This window comes from Eschrichtius robustus, chromosome 1 (genome assembly GCF_028021215.1).
Source record: "Eschrichtius robustus isolate mEscRob2 chromosome 1, mEscRob2.pri, whole genome shotgun sequence".
NCBI classification, from domain to species: Eukaryota; Metazoa; Chordata; class Mammalia; order Artiodactyla; family Eschrichtiidae; genus Eschrichtius; species Eschrichtius robustus.
This window is the reverse complement of record NC_090824.1, coordinates 11,459,531-11,476,472: the sequence shown is the minus strand read 5'-3', so window position 1 is coordinate 11,476,472 and position 16,942 is coordinate 11,459,531. Positions and strand designations below refer to the sequence as shown.

The 16,942-nt window shown below is 47.1% G+C and overlaps 1 non-coding gene across 1 annotated transcript; it reads left to right on the top strand.

Moving 5' to 3' along the window:
- Positions 1-8,506: 8,506 nt before the first annotated feature.
- On the top strand, positions 8,507-8,613 carry LOC137777572 (U6 spliceosomal RNA). The gene has a single exon (XR_011076562.1). It is a non-coding gene; the product is annotated as a U6 spliceosomal RNA (small nuclear RNA).
- Positions 8,614-16,942: the final 8,329 nt, after the last annotated feature.

Genomic DNA, 16,942 nt, shown 5'->3' with positions numbered 1-16,942 from the left:
AATGCCACCCGCAGCCCACCCCTGGCAGCCCCGTGAGCCCCAGTGACATCCACCCTCTGGGGTCATGGGGAAAGAGGCCCCTGGTGGCCTCTCGGGTCCTAAATTGCTTTTCCTGGCACCGTCCTGCCCTCTGCGCTCTGCCAGAGGACTGCAAAGGGACCTCACTTTACGAGAACCCAAGATTTAAAAGGAAAAGTATAAACAAGCTCACAACCCATGTGCCTCAGCAGTTGACGCTTTCCCAGGCCAACCTTGGGTCTAGAACATGAGTCCATCTACAGCAGCGAGTCTCAAACACCACTTCCAAGCACACATCGATTGCAGAAAGGGAAGCATACACACACGACCCAAGAGCTGTGTGCTTCTTCAACCCCAATGAGCACACGATCACCTGGATTTTGTTCGAGTGCATGTTCTGATGCACTGGGCCTGGGGCAGGGCCTAAGACCCTGCATTTCCAGCCAGCAGTGCTGTTGCTGCTGGTGTACGTGCCACTCTGAGCAGCAAGACACTAGAAACTGTAGTGAAACACAGACGGCTGTACTTAGAATCACTGAAGAGATTTTAACAATACGTACCTCTGCCTGCGCCCCACCCCAGACCAATGGATCAGAATTCTTGATGAGGGGAAGGGAACGTGGAGAGAAAGTGAGACTCAAAAATAAATGAGTGGCACCTAGCATGGACCATGATGATAGTGTACAGTGAAACGAAGAGTATAATTTTAAAACCCTGTGCCTCTAAGACCAGCATAAAGAAATGCCAGAAATTAGAGTCAGAGAGAGAGAGAGAGAGAAAGGGAGAAAAGAGTCTTCCCCAAGATATTTGGATGCACGTGGGGATTGAGCACCACACCAAGATACAGAAAGAAGTGAATCACAAAATTATCGTCATCGTTTATAATCAGGTGCCCAATAGTCTTTACAGTTTAAAAGAATAATAGCCACTATGCATACATTTATGAGGGTCCTGCAGTGTGCATGCGGGAGCACTGTCAGTCCCCGTAACAGCCCTACGCTGGGTTCACACTTATTTCCTCCCATTTCACACCCGAGGAAGCTGAGGGGCAGAGAGATTAAGGAATTGCCCCGAGGTCGGTGTGACTGGTGAGGCTGGAGCTGAACTCGGCCTCATGCTGTAAACCCACCACTGGTTTTTGTACAGCCCATGAGCTGAGAATGGTTCTTCCATGTTTACATGGTTGGGGAAAACAGTCCAAAGAAGAAGAATTCATGTCATGTGAAAATTACACAAAATTCAGATTTCAGCGTGTACAAATCAAGGTTTATTGGCACGCAGCCACACCCATTCTTTCCTGTCTTGTCCATGGCTGCTTTCCTGTAGCAACAGAGTTGAATGATTGTGACAGAGACCGTATGGCCAGCAAAGCTGAAAATGTTTACATCTGGCCTTTTCCAGAAAAGCTTTGCTGACCCCTGCTCTGAATGGTTACCCCGTTTATAAATTCTCCACTTTTCTTTTTTTATACTTAAATGAGCGCTGTTTTTATCCTAAAACTACTAAATTTGAGCATATGTAAAGTAGCTTTTATAGGGTCATATAACAAACTTAACTGAGATTTCTGGAGGCTGAATTCAAGCCCATGAATACAAACATATTCAGTGCTCAGATGTGTGAGGCCATAAAAATATTTACAACAAAAGGAAATCTTAGGGGCTTCCCTGGTGGCGCAGTGGTTGAGAGTCTGCCTGCCGATGCGGGGGACACGGGTTCGAGCCCTGGTCTGGGAAGATCCCACATGCCGCGGAGCAACTAGGCCCGTGAGCCACAACTACTGAGCCTGCGCGTCTGGAGCCTGTGCTCCGCAACAAGAGAGGCCGCGATGGTGAGAGGCCCGCGCACCGCGATGAAGAGTGGCCCCCGCTTGCCGCAACTAGAGAAAGCCCTCGCACAGAAACGAAGACCCAACACAGCCATAAAAAAAATTAAAAAAATTAAAAAAAAAAAAAAAAAAAAGGAAATCTTAACCTTTCTCATATATGGATATGTAGCAACTGGAGGCTAGACCAGGCCTGGAAGAGGCTAGACCAGGCCTGGAAGAGGCAAGCAGCTGACTAAGAAAATCAAAATGACAAACTAAAGAGGGTGAAGTACCCGCCAAGTTATTTCCATATGTTTGTAGGATATATGAAACATTCATTTAGCAAATATCTCTTGAGGCCAATTACATACTCTGGGGAGTCAGACGAAAGAAACACAGACTTTGGCCTCAAGAAGCTCATGATCTAGTGGGAAAATCAGGCGAGTATGTACAGAGCTGTATGAGACCATGAGAAGAGGATATCCTGGCAGGCATCCTGGAGGAGGTGAGTCTAGAATGGTGAATTAGCAGGTACTACATAGAAGTGTGGCTGTAAGACACGCAAGGGCAGGCTTTGTGTGTTTCTCGGCTCTGTATTCCAACTGCTCTGTTGCAGGGCTGTGCCTGGCACCTGAGAGGCATTTCTTAAATATTTTTAATTCATGAGAAGGTAAGGAGGGAAGATGAGAGAATCACAGTGTAGGTCTCTGGGAGATAACCTTGGGTAGATTCTGGATTCTGCCTGGCTACCTGGGAAGACGGGGAGGATCCTGGAAGACTTTTCAGCTTTGTTTTGTTTTGTTTTAACGATAAAATGAATATACGTTTATTAAAGGACATTTGGAAAAAAGAAACTATGGAAGAAAAAATTACCTGACAATCAGGATTAGCATTTATTTCCTTCCAGTGTCTTTTCTCTCAACAGGTAACAAGTTTTTATTTTAATTTCGTGTCCTGCTTTTGCCTCTCTCATTGTCAGACTTTAAGCATCCTCTATGTTGTAACAGCCTTAAGAATCATTGGTTTTAATGACTGCCTAGTTGTCTGATGACTAGACCATCAACTCATGTAACTAATCCCCTGATATTGGACCTGAGTTATTCTCTGGTTTTCAATCTTATTGTGAGGATTCAGCAATTCCCTTACGTACAGCACTGCCATGAACGTGTTAGCAATTATTATAGATAGTTCTGGATGAATGTCTTTATCCCTAAAGCTTACTTATGATTTTGTCCTTGGAAATGAGGGGAATAATGGGTTCAAACTCCTTCAGTATCAAAAAGTCAAAAGTATTTCCCAAAGGCTGAAACTGACTTCAAACTTCCTGGGCAGCTTTTTAAATGGTGATACCTACTCAGAAGCAGCCTTCTCAGTTTTTCAGCTGTTTTTAGTGCAAAGGGGCTGAGTTTTCATATGTAAATGACATCAGGTACTAAGTCTCTGAGTTACCTGCACGAAGTCCTTCTTTGACAGGTGCTGACTCCCTTTTAAGACACCAGTCAGACCCCAGTTGTTTACCATATTTACGTGCAGCCCCCAAATGTTGCCGGATCAAGCAAATAAAAATACTGGAGGTCAGTTACATTGGAATCTCGGATAAACAATGAATAATTTTTTGGTATAAGTATGTCCCAAATGGGCTGTGAGGTACACTTATACTTTAAAAAAGTATTTGTTGTTGAGATTCAAATTTAACTAGGCCTCCTGTATTTTACCCAGGTGTATCTAACCCTACCCATGAAGAGCCCATCCAAACTTTGAAGCCCCCTCATTGTGAATGTGACCTTCATCTGCCCCCTGGGGTTAGTTCCTTCTGTTCTCCTGGGAGTGGGACTAGCCATGTTGATTGGATGCCAAGGGTCCTATCCCCGATGTCATATTAAGAAAGCTGGGCATGGCCTAGAGGAGCTGGCTTTGTTTGTTTTGTTGGGTAAAGATTTTGCCTGCTTATATTAGTGGGTAAATGTTTGTTTTCTTTTGGGAGAGCCAGAAATATCCAGGCAGGCCTGGCCCCAGAAGGCTTGATGGAATAGGTCAGAGCAGCTTCTTCCATGGTGTCCTTGAGGAAAGTCCCTCATGGATTTTCAAGGCCAGTGGAAAGAGAAAAGAGCATTTTAGCCTTAAGAAGCAGACAGTCGGGGGCCGAGGGATGGGGGGTGGTCAAGCTTAAAGAGATGTCAGGGACCATCTCCCCAACATGTTGGTGTGAAAGGACTCTAAAAGCCTGCTGGGGGCTTCCCTGGTGGCGCAGTGGTTAAGAGTCCGCCTGCCAATGCAGGGGACACGGGTTCGAGCCCTGGTCTGGGAAGATCCACATGCCGTGGAGCAATTAAGCCCGTGCGCCACAGCTACGGAGCCCGTGAGCCACAACTACTGAAGCCCGCGTGCCTAGAGCCTGGGCTCCGCAACAAGAGAAGCCACCGCAATGAGAAGCCTGCACACCGCAACGAAGAGTAGCCCCTGCTCGCCGCAGCTAGAGAAGGTCGGCACGCAGCAACGAAGACCCAACGCAGCCATAAATAAATAAATAAATAAATAAATAAAATTTAAAAAAAAAAAAAAAAAACGCCTGCTGGAAGCTCTCTGGACCCCTTTCCTGACAGGCCTCTGTTCACCCAGAGTGCTCTCCTCCATTTTGCATCCACACTCCGACTTCCAGAAAGCTCTTCTGTCTTTTGTACCCAACCTGAGACTCCCTCTGACTCCCTCTTTAGAACTTTTCATCTTCTAACCTAAGACTGAGGTCACCCCGTGGAGTCCTTCTCTTCCAGCTTCTGCAGTGTGAGCACTGACCTCCCTCTGGGCTCTGACCCGCGGTCACCCAACAAGACTCTCTGTCCTCTGATTGCCCTTCAGAGAGGAGCAGATAGTCATCCCACCCGTACCCACTGGCTGGTCTTCTATCTCCAGGCCAGAATGGCCCCATTTCCTCCAGCTGGATGCTCTCTTCTCAGCCTGCTCCAGGCTCACCTGAGCCCACCTGGGTCTGCCTGGCTGCCTTAAGGCAGAGTCAAAATCTCTTCCCTTGAGAGAGATATGTCTGTTTACGTGGCCTCGTATCAAATTAGCTTTTTGGACTGGTTCTACCGCCTCCCTTCATGGATAAGGAGGCTGAGGCCAAGTAGCCTGCCCAAAGTCACACAGCAAATGGGTGGCGGAACAACACCTTGAACCCGGGTCTCTGGCTCCTAAGCCGGACTTCTTTCTGCTGTCACACACAGTCCTGCCCAGAGTGTATCAGGAGGGCTATATAGCCTGGAGGCTCTGCGTGTGGATAGTGAGGGCCTGGTATTCAAAACCCAGGCCTTACGCCTGGTGGATGCATGACACTGAGAACCTTTCGCAGCCTCTCTACTGAGATGATTCTGCACACACTCTTTTTTTTTTTTTTTTTTTAATTTATTTATTTATTTTTGGCTGTGTTGGGTCTTCGTTTCTGTGTGAGGGCTTTCTCTCGTTGTGGCAAGCGGGGGCCACTCTTCATCGCGGTGCGCAGGCCTCTCACTGTCGCAGCCTCTCTTGTTGTGGAGCACAGGCTCCAGACGCGCAGGCGCAGTAGTTGTGGCGCACGGGCCTAGCTGCTCCGCGGCATGTGGGATCTTCCCAGACCAGGGCTCGAACCCGTGTCCCCTGCATCGGCAGGCAGACTCTCAACCACTGCGCCACCAGGGAAGCCCTGCACACACTTTAATGTTGAGTTCTAGGGATGGAAATTAGGGTGCTCTTGGACACCACTCATGGATCCACTCCCTCACTGAGCGCCCTCCATGTGCCAGGTGTTGTTCTGGGCACTGGAGATGTGGCATCGAAAGAAACAAAGCCCTGCCCTCCTGCAGCTCATATTCTAGTCTCAGACACAAGCAACGCAAACAAAAAATGTAGACCACTGTACAAGGTCAGGGAGTGGTGTGTGCGGAGAGGAAAAATCAAAACGGGGGCCCACCTATGGTTCTCACCCTGGACTCTCGTGCCAACTAGCGGACATTGTGACAATTTCCAGGGCTTTTTCTGCTTGTCACAATAAGGGCGGGCAGGTGCATACCAGCTGTTTAGCTGGCTGGTGCAGGCACACCAGACATCCTGCAATGCACAAGACACATGAAGCAATGAGGGGCTGAAAACTGACCTCCTTCGTGAAACTCTGGAATATCCCAGCAGACATCTATGTAGGTGAAAAATCTGCTTGTAATTATATGAGCCTAGAACTTAACTTGGTTTTATAAATAAGCAGCAAGTATTTTATACACAGATTTATCACTCACTGCATCTTCAGGAATTCAAGAACTATGTATACAGAGGGAAGGTTACACTATGTTTTGTTTGGGATTCCACCAAGAGTTAGTTGTTCACTGTTTTAGGAAATCACATCTCTGTAGAATCTGAGTCAACACGTTGTATCTTTGTGGCTGTCACATTTATAAGAACTCTAGGTATAAGTGCAGAGAGCTGCCAGAACATCTATTTGTTAAAATACATATTAAATTATTAAACATTCATTTCCTTTTATTTTTCCCTTAAATTATTGTACATCCTATTGATTTTTTTAAAAGTATGTGCTTAGGTAGGTTTTATTTTATGCTTATGTGAATTTATTTTATGCTTATAAAATGTGATAAAAGGGGGCAAATGTGCTAATGAGCAGAGGCCCTACAGGGGGAAGGAAGGAGCCATGAGCATATCTGGGGAAGAATGTTCCAGGCAGAAGGAACAGGGTCTGTGATTGGGGGCGGGAGGTTAGTGGAGAGAAGACCCATGGAAGGGAGCCTTGTCAGCCATGGCAAAGACCATGGACTCTGTCCCTGGCCCTAGGTCAGCGCTGAGGATTCAGGGTTGAGCTGGCAGGACAAACATGTCCCAGGGGCCAGGACCAAGCAGGAAAGGGACATAATTTAACTCCTCTTTTTTTAAAGCTCACTGTGGTTGCCTGATGGGCAGCGGCTAGGAGGCTACTGCAGGGGTCCCGCCTTGACAGTGGCTTGGATTAGGGGAGGAGGCCAGGGTGGTCAGACTTGTGATGTATTTTGAAGGTAAAAACCCACAGAATTTGTTGACGGAAATGTGATTGAAAAAAAACACACACACAGTAGTCAAGGACTCACTCCTCAGAGAAAGGGTGACAAAAGGAGGGAGCTGGCTAATCTACACGGGATATTCAGCTTTCCAGTTAGGAGATTAAATTGAGAGAGGTTTTGCACTTTGAAAATACAAAGGATCTCTAAAAATGTAAAAAATTAAGCCTAATTAAAAAGCACTTGTTAGCGTATGTTTAAGCTGGGCGGTAGGTCTGGGGGCTGGGGATTATTTTATTACTATGTCTTATGACTTGCATATGTATGTTACATTTTTTTTTTTTTGGCACCTGTTAAATATCACACAGTGGTACTTTTTAAAAAGCTTGGCACTGACATCTTTTGTGCGCCCAGGACTCTATTTCCTGGACAAAGACAGAACTAGCCAGAGCATGGGTAGCGTCAGACCAACAGGTGGAGGTCAAGTGAACACTGAAGTAAGAGGTCAAGGGCTCAGAGCAGGATAATGGAGCCAGTGGAGCTGGACTTCAAGGGCTCAAGTTCTGGCCTTGATGTTTGTCACGTGACCTTGGGCAGGTTCATTCACTTCTCTAAGATTATATGGGGTTTTTTTGGTTTTTTGTTTATTTATTTATTTATTTTTGGCTGTGTTGGGTCTTCGTTGCTGTGCGCGGGCTTTCTCTAGTTGCAGCGAGCAGGGGCTACACTTCGTTGCAGTGTGCGGGCTTCTCATTGCAGTGACTTCTCTTGTCGAGGAGCACGGGCTCTAGGTGCGCGGGCTTCAGTAGTTGCAGCACGCAGGCTCAGCAGTTGTGGCTCACAGGCTTAGCTGCTCTGCATCATGTGTGATCTTCCCGGACCAGGGCTCGAACTGATGTCCCCTGCATTGGCAGGTGGATTCTTAACCACTGTGCCACCAGGGAAGTCCTCACTCACGTCTCCAAAACTCAGTGTCCTCATCTGTAAAATAAGGACCATCACAGTGCCTCCCCCTAATATTACTGTGAGGACTAAAAAGAGATAATATATGCAAAGCCACCAGCACAATGCCTGGCAGGGATGCCGCTTTTGTGGTTGCTGTTGTACTTGAGGATGGGATCAGAAGACGAGAAGGGTGTTAGCTGGATGCTCTTGAAGAACAGCTACCTGGGCGCTGGGCTCCCCAGTAACTATAGGAGCCCCCACCCAGGGCTCTTGCTGGAGAAGCATCCAGTTTTTGTGCTTCCAGCATCCTCCTTCAAAGGCGTCCTGCAGTCCAGGCCCTTTGATTAGCACCTTCTTTCTTCAAGCAGAAGGCAAATCCAATCTCAGCTTCCCTGTGGCCCAGGGTTAAGGGGGAAATGTTTTCTCCAGAAGGTCACTTCGTTCTGTATCTATAAGCAAGCTAAACGGGAGGCCAAATTATAATGAGGAGGCTATTTGACGAGCAGGGGGAAGTAAAGGGATTGAGAATATCTTAAGATGTGCATCTGGTCTCTTCCCCCTTCCCTTGGTCAGGCTGGGGACATGGTAGGGCCAGGCTCGAGGAGGGACCTGAGTGGTCAAGGGATTGGTACATACAGGCGGACCAAGCAAACATGGAAGTAGCGTGGAAATAATGGCATCCAGTTTCTCACCATCAGAGAAGAGAGTAACGTCTGATGGAAAAGAGGGAGTGCTCACTTCGGCAGCACATACACTAAAATTGGAACAATACAGAGAAGATTAGCGTGGCCTCTGCGCAAGTATGACATGCAAATTCGTGAAGCGGTCCATATTAAAAAAAAAAAAAAAAAGGGGACTCCCCTGGCGGTCCAGTGGTTAAAACTCCAGGCTTCCAATGCTGGAGGCAGGGGTTCAATCCCTGGTCAGGGAACTAGGATCCCACATGCCGCATGGCGAAATAATTGAAGTATACAAAATGTAGCATTTAACTGTGCAATACAATTATTAAAAAAAAAAGAAAGAAAGAAAAAGAAAAGAAAAGAGGAAAAGACTAGAGTAAACCCTGAGTGTTGAATTGGAATTAGAAATGTTGATGTAAACTCATGGTTTTTAAATGGATGTATAGATGCAGGAGTTTGTATTAGATGCATGTATTAACCTATACACACACACACACACACATATATATACACATGTATTTCCTACTCCTATCTGCCGGAAAGCCTGGAAGCAGTGTCAGCTCGGTATCAATAAGCATACATAGCACACAGGTCATGGTGTTTTTCTTTTTGTTTTTTTTTTTGGCCTCACCACATGGTATGCGGGATCTTAGTTCCCTGACCAGGGATCGAACCCTCACCCCCTGCATTGGAAGCACGGAGTCTTAACCACTGGACAGCCAGGGAAGTCCCCAGATCATGGTTTCTAATCACCATTCTCCACCAAAACCACTAAAACTCATTATTCAAATGATTGAGTCCAAGGCTGAGGCATGGAAATTACAAGATGAGCCTGGAACATCTTGTGCCAAATGTAAGGAAATATTCAAAAATACAAAATGATGTGTGTATATCAAAGTAACACAAGAGTCAACCGAATAGTCAAATAGATAATTGTCAAACTGACAATAGTCAAAGTCAAAACAATGTAAACATTTGTCTGGCTCTTTTTTGGATACCATGAGCATCTTAATGGTTTATTAAGTATCTTAGTCTATTTGGCTGCTACAACAAAAATACCACAGACTGGGTGTCCTATAAACAACAGAAATTTCTCTCTCACAGTTTTGGAGGTCAGGAAGTCCAAGATCAAGATTCTGATAGATTCTGTTTCTGGCAAGAGCCTGCTTGCCGTCTTCTCCCTGTGTTCTCACATGATGGAAGGGACAAGGGAGCTCTCTGGGGTCTGTTTTATAAGGGCACTAATCCCATTCGTGAAAGCTCTGTCCTCTTGACCTCCCAGAGCCCCAACCTCCAAATGCCATCATATGGGAGATAGGATTTAACATACAAATTTTAGCGGTATACGGTCTATAGCACTGAGTACTTGATAGAGTATAGGTGTGGCTGCTATAACAAAACCCAAAGATTGACAATGGCTGAACAAATAGAAGTTTAATTCTCTTGCCTTTAAAAGTCTGAGCTGGTATGGTGCCTCTCCTCCACTAAGTCATTAGGAACCTAGGCTCCTTCTGTCTTCTTTCTCCGCATCCTCAACACTCAGCTTCTACCTCATGGGTCAATATGGCTGCTCCACCTCCTGCCAGCACATCCCTGTTCCAGCCAGAAGGACAGAAGAAAAGAGAGAAGAGGTGAATATGTACCCTCTCTTTTTTTTTTTTTTTTTGAAGAAACGTAACAGGACCTGTCGCCTTTTGCCCTCTTTAAGGACATGACCTAGAAGTTGTACATATCACTTCTGGTTACATCACACTCTCCAGAACATTGTTACCAGGTCGTGCCAATCTGTAAGGGAAGCTGGCGGAAAAAAAATGTAGTATTTAGCTAAGCAACTATGTACCTAGCTAAAAATTACTTTACCATGTTAGAAAGGGATAACAGGAACTGGGGGACAGTAGGCAGTCTCTGCCACTCTTACAAATAAATTCCTTGTTTTGCTTGAGTTAAACAGAGTTGATTTCTGTTGCATGTGACCAACATGAGAGGAGTACAGGAAAAGGGGACACTAACTTTTATTGACCAACTCCTGTGTCCCAGGCACATCACAGAAATCACCTCTTTTAATCTTAGCAGTGACTCAATAAAGTAGGGTTTGACAGGTGAGGAAACTGAGGCTCAGGGAGACAAAGTAATCTGCTCACAGTCACAAGCCATGAGTGACAGAGCTAGAATCTGAACCTAGATCTCTGAGACCCCGAGTTCAGGCTTTTCCCATGGTACCACACTTGGGGTGCTCTTCCTTTGCCCAAGACAGCCCCCAGGCCCCTAACCACCCCTCGCCCCACTGGTGCTGGGAATACACCAGCCATAGCAATGCCTGCTTCTCACTTTCTGCGTGTGTCTCAGTCTGTCTATGGTTGGCATCTTCTCCCTTTAGCAATGTTGACGCCAGCCTCAATGACGCACATTTGTGCTTAGACAGTAGGCTGTGTCTGTAGCTACACCCTGATCTCATGATTAGAACTTGGGTGTTAGGACACACCTCAGCCATCCCTCGGTCACTCATGTACTCTAAATAAGACAATGATAGATGCTACCCCAAGGAGCAGCCAGTGTAGCAAAAGACTCAAAAATAAACATAAGCTTAAGAGCACTGAAGGTGCTAAGAGAGAGGTATGTTTGGGGTAAAGCAGGGCACACGGGATGTAGGAGTTAGGAAGGGCTTCAGAGAAAAGAAGTTATTTGGTCCATGAATCCCCTGAAACTATATGCAAATCTTTGTGTGTCTGTATGTGTGTTTCCTCCAAGGTGAAGGTTCATGATCTTTATCATATTCTCCAAATGACTGACAACTCATGGGGTAGAGACTCTGGGCTAGAGACTGAGAAGGCTGAGGAGGCCAGGGTGTGGCGATGGGGTGGGGATGGTGTGGGCAGGAACGAGATGGAGGAGGGCATGGGTCACTGCTCAGAGGAACAGCCTGCCATGATAAGGAGCCTGGACTTCACTCCAAGGGCAATAGGCAATTATTGCCTAGGTGAGGTCTCTGTCTTATGCCTGGGCTATGTCACGTAGCCCTCAGCATTCTGGATTGTCTAATGGTGTCTCCTAAGTTATGTGAGTACACAGAGAATCAGCTTCCCACAAACACCAGATGAGGCTTCTCATGGGAGATGCACTGGGTCACGAAGCATGAGTAGGAGTTTGCCCCGATGTTTTAGTCAGAAAGACTATTTGGGCTGTATGTTACGGAAACCCCCTGGAATTGTTGTAAAACCATCGATGTGCTTGCTAATGTTTAATAACCAGTTTTTAGTGGGGGACACTGATTTGTAGCATTTGCCAATTCCTGTGGTGTAAATACTGCAGCTGTGGCCTATGTCAAGCTCCCAAAGTGACGTCATGGAGAAAGATGTACAATTAGCTTTCAGGAGCTAGTGTGAACCAGCTCCAGGACACCATTGCTTAAACCCCATTTACTATAAGAATATAAGTGAGGGGAAGGGGCAATATAGGGGTGGGGGAGTGGGAGGTACGAACTATTGGGTGTAAGACAGGTTCAAGGATATATTTACAACACGGGGACTAGAGCCAATATTTTGTAATAACTGTAAATGGAAAGTAACCTTTAAAAATTGTATAAAAATTTAAAAATACATATACATATATGTGTATCTCATGGGGACCAAGCTGGAGCTGCAGCCAGGTTTCCGACAGAACTGGAAGCAGGAACTGAGAGCTTCTGCAACCTCGGCTACCCTTCCCCTCTCTCCTCCTTCGCACTCTTCTATTTGCACTCTTGTCTCCTGTTGAGGCAGATTGGCTTTCTCTGCTCCCCAGTCCATGGATCAAAGAACTGCTACTGCCAACAGTTTCCAGATTTTCCCTCTTGACAAGAAACCAGCCAGACTGAAGCTTGGCCTCTCTTAGTCCAATTTCAAATTTCTTGGAGTCCATTGGCCCAGCTTGGGTCAGGTGCTCGGCCCTGGTCCAATCAGCTGTGATGAGAGGGCAGGCCATCATTATACCAAGATGGCGAGCAAGCCTTCTGATGCTACAAGTCTGGGGTGTTAGGGAAGGAGAAGTAACCAGAGGAAAAGGAAGCGAGCTCTGAGCCACCAACTCCTTAGGTATCTTGAGGCAGGAAACAGGGGAAATTAATCATATAATAGTTCATGCTGTCTCCTCTAGTCTTGAACTATCCACCTAGAGAATCACTAATTCATTCATTTATTTACTCATTTATTCATCCATTCAGCATTAATTTGAGGTTTATTGAATATATACTCTATATTAGAGGATATGTGGGGCTAAAAAGGAAGGGGAAGATGAACAAGATTTAGTAACCATCCTCCAGGAGTTTGCCATCTGGGAGTGAGACAAAACGTCCATGACGCAAGCTTCACAGAAGTACATTCGAAGTGCCCATCCCCTGAGGACCGCATGGGGGAGCGGTGGCCGGCAGCCTCTGAGACAGCCCCAGTGAGCCTTGCCTCCTGGTATTCACATCCCTGTGTAGTTCCCTTCCACACTGCACTAGGGTTGGTCTGTGTGGCCAACAGAATAAAGTAGAAGTGATAATAGGAAACTTCTGAGCACAGGTTATGAAAGACTGTGGCTTCCATGTTGGGTCCCCTCTGTCTTGCTCTCTTGGATCACTCACTCTGGAGGAAGCCAGCTGCCGGGTCATGAGCAGCCCTATGGAAAAAGCTCAGGGGGCCAGGAACTGAAGCCTTCTGCCAACAGCCATGCGAGTGAGGTGGGTAGTCAAGCCTTCAGAGGAAACCGCAGCCCTGTCAACAGCTTGACTACAATCTCATGAGACACCCTGAGCGAGAACCACTCAGCTAAGCCACTCTCAGATCCCTGACCCTCACAAATGATGGGAGATAATAAATATTTGTTGATTTAAGCTGCAAAGTTTTGGGGTGATTTGTTACACAGCGATAGATGACTAACACAGGAGGCGAAATTTGAAGTGGATCTTAAAGGATGAACTCACCAAGCGGAAACAAAGAAAGGCAAACAAAGAAAGTCGTTCTAGCAATGCCACGTGCAAAGCTGTAGACAAGAAAGTGCAGGACATGAATGGGGAACAGTAGCTTGGTGTGGCCAGAACTTGAGAATCAGGAAATTCTTAGATGGTTCCTGGTATGGTAAGTGCTCTGTGAGTGTTGACACTTCTCATTAGGAATTGGGGGCTGAGATCTAACTCCATGGGGCCCCAGGACCCATGAAACTGCAGACACTCCATACCACAGTGGGAATAAGAGTGTCAAGAGAAGCAGCACTGAGGCCCAGAAGGCCTGCAAAGTGTGGCGTGGTGACCCCATAACTGAGCAGGTGGCCCAGAGGGAGCCTCTGGTCCGGTCTCGGGGTAAGTCCTGGCTGACCTCTAGAAGGTGACTTCCCTAAGGTAGTGTCTCCCAGGGGGAGGGGGAGGATCTAGCTGGCTGAAAGCTTGTGGTGAATGAGGAACCTCCAGGCTGGGGTCCCCAGCTCTGTGTGAACCCAGTGCTTGGTATTGGTGTGTCTGGGTCCCTGGGAAGGCTCTGGCCTGGGAGCTCTAGGGTAGACAGGCCCTGATGGTGTTGTGGAGTAGAGAAGGCCAGTGCCACCTTGGACGTCAGGGTTGGAGGGGCCTGAGCTTTGCTCCTGGGCCTTGACTGCAGAGCCTGCTCTGGGGACAGCCCGTTGTGGAAGTGAGCCTGGCCAGCCCCAGCTCTGGCCTCCCACCCTGACTGCTTGGAGAGCTGACGGCCCAGATCTCTCCTCCTCCTGTCTGTACTGGACGGGGGGAGAGGGGGTCATAGACTCCCTGCCATCTGCATCTGTGTTGCTCCCCTACCCAACACCAAACCCAATTTGGCATTTCCTGGGCCTCATCTTGCCTCTTTGCCCACATCATCACTGCTCCTGAAATCTGAAAGAAGAGAATACCTGGAGATGGAGCTTGGTCCTCACCCGCCCCCAGTGATTGGGTCAGAGGAAAACATGTGACCCTACCTGGGCCGATCAGAGACCATGAGGGTCAGCTTCCGGACTCAAGGTGAAGCCAGGAGGTAAGAAGCATTCTTTTCATGAGAGCAAGCTGGAGTTGGGGGTAGCAACCTTGCCTGCATTCAGAGAAAGCTTGAATAAGAAGAAAACTGAGGAGTTCCCTGGCAATCCAGTGGTTAGGACACTGAACTTCCACTGCAGGGGACACGGGTTGGATCCCTGGTTGGGGAACTAAGATTCCACAAGCAGCGCAGCATGGGAAAAAAAAAAAGACAACTAAAGTGGAGAAAAGCAGAGCCTAGCAAGAGTGGGATTTCTGATCCATTGTTTAAGCACTGTGCTAAGCAAAAGCCAATACGCTTAATTTTTCATGTATGCCAGCTAGAGTTAGCAACCTGGCCTGGGTCCCCAGAAAGCAGAGCCTGAGGCAAAGGCTTTTGCTACTCGTTTATAAGGGAGTGCAGTTCCAGAGAGCAGAAATCCTTGTCCCTTGACAAGAGAGGTGGGTGAGAATGAGGCACTGGCAATATGAGGGTGCTTTGTCTTCCAGGACTGTCCTCTCAAAAGCTCATACATTTCATCTCAGGACAGTCCACTGAGGGAAAAAGGGTAAGAATTTATCCACTTCTCCCACCTCCCATTGGTCAAAGGTTTGCCTAGCGGGGCATTAACGCCCCTGCTGCCCCATATCCAAGTTGTAGGGCTGCCCTCTGGGCCGGGAGCTACTGGGGCCTCTGGGAACACTGGAACTTAGAGTCTTTGGGGGGAGAGAGGTGGGGAGGCAGGAATTAAACAAGTAACTGCAAGGTGCTGAGTGTTTTGAAGAAAGAGAGCAGGATATTCTGGGCGGGGTCAGGAAAGGCCATCTGATGAAGAGGTGGTGAATCCAAACGTAGATCCAGAGGAGGAGCTGGAGTTAGCCAGGCCACGGGGATGATGGCGAGGAAGAGCCATCCTGAAGCCTGAAGTCCAGAAAGAGCTCGGTGGGTTTGGGGAACTACAAGAAGGCCAATATTGTGCAGCACGTAGAGCCAGGCAGGTCGGTAAGCATTTACAGAGCACTAAGTATATACGAAGACAGACGAGGCCCCCTATAGTTTGAGCTGCCCCGCCCCTTCGCATTGTTTTCAGAGAACTGTGCTTTGTTCCTTCCTGCCCCACCGGTGCCCTACCTTAGGAACCACCTGGGTCCCAGATTGAACCACACCCCCTCTGGCCCCAGTTGATTGGGCTAGAGGTGAACACCTCACCGAGGCTGGACCAATCAGGGCCTTGACTCCTGGAGACTGGGGAGGTTGGGACAGAGAGAGTGATAAGGCTCTTGGCTCAGGGCTGGACAAGTTACATCTCCACTCAGGAGATGCTGGCAGCCAAGTTCTCAGCCGAGGCGACCAGAAAGGAGTGAAAGATACTTCTGCAGAGAGGAGGTGTTAATGAGGCAGATGCAAGAGATGAGGAATCGCCAGAGAGCCTGGTGTTCTGCCAAGCAGTGGCTGCACCCCTACCCTGGGGATCCTTGAAACAAAGCCCCTTTTTTTGCTTAAATTGCATCCAGTGGGTTTCTATCTTTTGCAACGAAACAAACCCTAACTTTAGTGCTCGAGCTTTATAGATGTATAAATCCGGCAGGATTTCTGCCCTGAAGAAGGTCATAAACCAGCGGGAGAGATGGACATATACACTGAACATTAACTACAGGGCCATAAGTGCTATAATAAAAGTTTGTTCAAGGCAGGGAGGTTGTGCAGAGATAAAGTAAGATTACAGATGTAAAAGCATTTCGAAAAGAAAAACGTGTTATGTATGTCCCCTATCATCATACTTAGGCAATTCAATTGCATTTCTACTTCGATTTAATCAGGAACACAGCCACCCGACTTCCAGAATAATGCTGATTTTATAAGGCAGATGCTGTTATCTGGCAATGAGTAAGTTATCCAGGGTCTCATGCTTTCTTTCTCCTCATCGGTGTTTGGTGAGTGGATGGAAAAAATAACATTACGATTTCCCAAAGAATTGGGAAGCACTTGCCGTTTCTGCCTTGCTGCTATGTCACAATTTTCTACCCTTTCTGCCCCGCCTACATCAACCTCTCCTTGACTCCAGGAAACTAAAAGGCTGCTGACTCAACTAAAATAAAATCTTGCAAGTGAATCACTGATTGAGAGGTTTGCTGATAGACATGCCACTGCTATGTGAACTACAGATAGTGGCATTATGTCTGGAGAAAAAGGAATGACTGCTTCCATCTAAACAATCTTCAGAATCATCCTGTGCAAGGACGCTTTGAACATTGAAATATGTTACGAAAGAGCAATTATATCTTATTGAGAAATACCTTCCCTCCACCTCCATCAAAGACAGATACCTGTTTATTCCTGATGAATTTTTTTAAAATATTTATTTATTTGGCTGCACCGGGTCTTCGTTGCCGCATGCGGGATCTAGATCGAACCCGGGCCCCTGCATTGGGAGCGTGGAGTCTTAGCCACTGGACCACCAGGGAAGTCCCCTCCTGCTGAATTTTTGATGGTGGAGCACAAGGA